Source organism: Nycticebus coucang, chromosome 3, assembly GCF_027406575.1.
Source record: "Nycticebus coucang isolate mNycCou1 chromosome 3, mNycCou1.pri, whole genome shotgun sequence".
Taxonomy (NCBI): domain Eukaryota; kingdom Metazoa; phylum Chordata; class Mammalia; order Primates; family Lorisidae; genus Nycticebus; species Nycticebus coucang.
The window spans coordinates 73,963,613-73,967,258 of record NC_069782.1 but is presented as its reverse complement, the minus strand read 5'-3'; positions in this window follow the sequence as shown (position 1 = coordinate 73,967,258).

Here is a 3,646-nt window from a genome sequence, read left to right as displayed (position 1 = left end):
GACTGGCCAAGTGAGCAGGGTCTCCCATGAGCCCAAAGCAAGCCCCAGCAGCAGGAGGTGGTGGCCCTCATATCAGGAAACACAGGGAGGAGGAGAAAGAAGGGTGAGAAATTAAACTGCTCAGGGAGGAGTGTGTGCCAGAGCAGGGCTGTGGGGTCTGTGTGCTGAATCCTGCCTGGAACACACATGTGTTCAGTGCCCCTCCTTGTGCCTGTCCAGTCAGATAAGCCCCGTGCCACAGGGGGCTAGGTGCTCAGACCACAGCCTCAGTAGTTCTCCATTCAGGGGCTCCAGGGCAAGGCCTGGTCCTCTTCCAGCTCCCCGCTCCCTGGCACAGGTCCTCAGAGACTGGACTTCTGCCTGTGTGAAGTCACACCCGGTCTAGCTTTGGTCCTTCATGAGCCTCCTCTGATTGGAGGCTAGCCTCTAATCTAGCCTCCTTTCTAAGGGCCCCATCACAGGTCTCTGTCTCCCTGAAGTCAGGCTCTCCCTGGGAATCCCTGCAGGTCTCTGTCCTGCCCTGGGTGTCAGGGTTCTGTGGGACGGGGCAGTGCAGGCACAGGTGTGGTGTCCCAGCTCACCCTGCCCTGGAGGGAAGTGGCCTGGTCAACCACCTCTGAGTTCCACACTCTCCACAAAACAGAGGCACAGCTGGGGGTGCCCCAAGAAGGAGGCTTCCCTGGGCAACTGCTAAGGGGATATTTTTAGATTCCTCTGTTTTTTTCACAAGAAAATATTTTAGACCAAATTCATCCTGAGCAGCAACTTGTGGCTTCTAGCTAATTATGCAATTAATCAGCAGGGCTGGGAAGGTGTGGGTGTGTGGGTAAAAAAAGTGCTGATGCCACTCCACTGACTGGGACATGCAAGAAGGCCAAAGTCCCCCAAGAGCAGAGGGCAGAGACCATGCTGGGAAACCAATCAACACAGTGAGGGGTGAGAGTGGCTGCCCCCCCACCACAGATCCTCAGGGAGAAAGAAAAAGGAGCAGCAGGTGAGGGGAGGGCTGCTCTTCTGGGAGGGGAGAGCTCAGCAGGGGTTTGGGCCCTCCTGTCCCCTTCCTCTGGGACCACCCACATTGTGCTCCCTAGCCATACACTCCCCAGAGGTGCAGCGCAGGGTGTGTGGGTCATGCCCTGGGAGAGGGCACCCACCAAAGGGATGGGCTGTGGTCCCACCAGGGCTCCAACATTCCCCGACTCAGGGCTGCCACCTCTTCTCAATTAATACAAAGCCTCCAGTGATGTTTGGGGTCATTCCCAGCCAGCCCTGCGGAGTGAATCCTTGGTGAATGAGGCTGCAGCTCAGGGCACACAATGCAGGGCCCTCCCCCAGAATTCCCCCCCAAACCCCTTAGCACATCTAAAATCAGCTGGGTTTCCTTTGTGTACTAACACCCAGAAAAGGCAGAGAGGAGAGAAAGCTTATGGCCCAGCTTTGTGAGCCTTTGGCCATGGCAGATCTCCCTAGTGGTCAAAGACAAATCTTCACCCTCAGACCACACGGCCCCTAAGGAAGTTGAAGTCGGGCTGCCTGAGCCCAGCTTGGGTCCCTGTCGGTCAGGCCCTTCTCAACAGTTTCTTGTTTTTCCACTGGACTCAGAGATCTCAAATCTCCGTGGTCAGAGCTTCCTCTCTATACCCTCTACAGCTCACCCATCCCCTTCCCTCTGTGACCCTGGTAAGCCTCCACTCCTCCCTTCCGTGCCCCCAGGAAGCCCCAAGTTATCTTCCATTCCTCCTCATTCTCAGGCCCATGGGCACTATCAACCTTGCTGGCTGCCCTGCCCACACACAGTGTCTTCTCTCTACCCCTGTGCCTTAAGTCCACCACCACTTAGGCCTCTGTGAGCCCCCCTGCCTGGGCTCCTTCTGCAGCATGTTGTATCCTCAACTTTCTGTTGGCATGTCATGGAAGATCCTTCCCAGAGCCAGAGACCAGCACTCCTGACAGGTGCAGCTGGGACTCATGGAAATGATAAAAAGATTTCAGCCTAAGTAGATGCATGTTGTGGTCTGAATATTTGTGTCCACTCAGATTTCCATGTTGAAAGGTGGTTAAGATGTGACTAAATCATGAGGCTGTAGCCCTTGTCGATGGGACTATAAAAAGGACCCCAGAGAGCTTCTTTACCTACCCCATGTGAACGCAGAAGGTGCTATCTGTGAACCAAGAAGCAGGTCCTCACCAGACACTCAGTCTTCTGGCACCTGGATCTTGGATTTTAGCCTCCAGGACTGTGGGAAATCAATGTTTGTTGTTTATAAGCCATCCAGTCTATGATACTCTGTTATGACAGCCTTAGGGACTAAGATAATAATGAACTTTTCCCCTACAGATATTCTTTCACATTAGTTTAAAGAAAAAATAAAAAGTAAGCAAGACCTCAGTGTTTATTCTGAGTTTTGAGGACATATGTGTTTTGGAACAAAATGACTCATGAATCAGAAAGTACCTGGCAGTGGTTAATAGACCACAATGTCTCCATGGCTGAGCTGTGGAGGCCCCTTTACTCCACCAGGCCTGTGAGGGCCCAGCTACTGGCCCTGTCTCCGCTGTGAGCAGGAACAGCAGCAGGTTCCCTTCTGTGACACTGGGGCTCTGAGAGCAGCCCCTGGCTCCAGACAGACAGGAGGAAGATGCTTGCACAGCCTGGCCTGTCCCCTGGAGCCCACGGGCTCCCACAGCCAACTGGACTCTTCTCCATGGGGCAGGGAGCCTGGGTTGCATAATCACTCTCGTTTCTATTGATTCTTTTGCTCCCTGCACCCAAGGAGGGGGCATTTAGACTTTTCAAAAGGTCTCTGTTAAGAGCACTTCAGCTGGCAAGGGTGGAGGCTGCTGAGACAGAGAGGGTGGAACTGGAGCTAGGCCACTACCCAGATCACTGAGCACAGTAAGGGTTGCATAGGCCTGGAGGAAATCAGCTCAGGAGGGGCTAGCCTGGGGTGGAGCCAGGTAAAGCACAGCCTCCCTTGCCCAGCACATGGCTGGTAGCCCCCTCTCTCCAACCTGGCTGCCCATCCTAGGTAAGAGTCCTCCCCAAATGGTCCCAGAGCCTCCTTCCTTTGCTTTGTCCTGCACCACTCAGCCTGGAGAGCACCTCAGTCTGTGAGGCATGGGTTACAGCTTCCTTCCGAGAGAAGCTTTTCCCCAGATTCCAGGCCCAGGACACATGCCCATGCTACGTATAAGGTTTGTCTGCCTGGCAGGTGCTTGGACCCCTGTGCCCTCCCCAACCAGAGGTCTCTGAAGCCCATGTTAACTGGGACCTGATTTCCTGCTGAGGCCACCCATCCCCGGGCCCAGACTGGCATGGTTCCCCAGCCTGCCCAGGCCCAGCTGGAGAAGGTGGGTGAGCCGCCACTCACCACCCACCCCATTTCTCTGCAGCCTGACCCAAAATAGCCCGGGCTGGGAAACCGGAGCGATGACAATGATGATGCAGCCCAGCTGTTGGGAAGGCAGCATCCTCACCTCCTCCCTGCTTGTGCAAATTCAGCTCGACCCCCATGTCCCTGGGGAGGTCTCTGCCTCTGCACAGTGCTCTCCGTGGGCTCACCAAGTATTCGCTGCTGCCACCTCCCTTGCTCCTGGAGGCTCATCCGTGAGATGGAGAGCAGCAGCAGGGGGACAAGGGCAACCC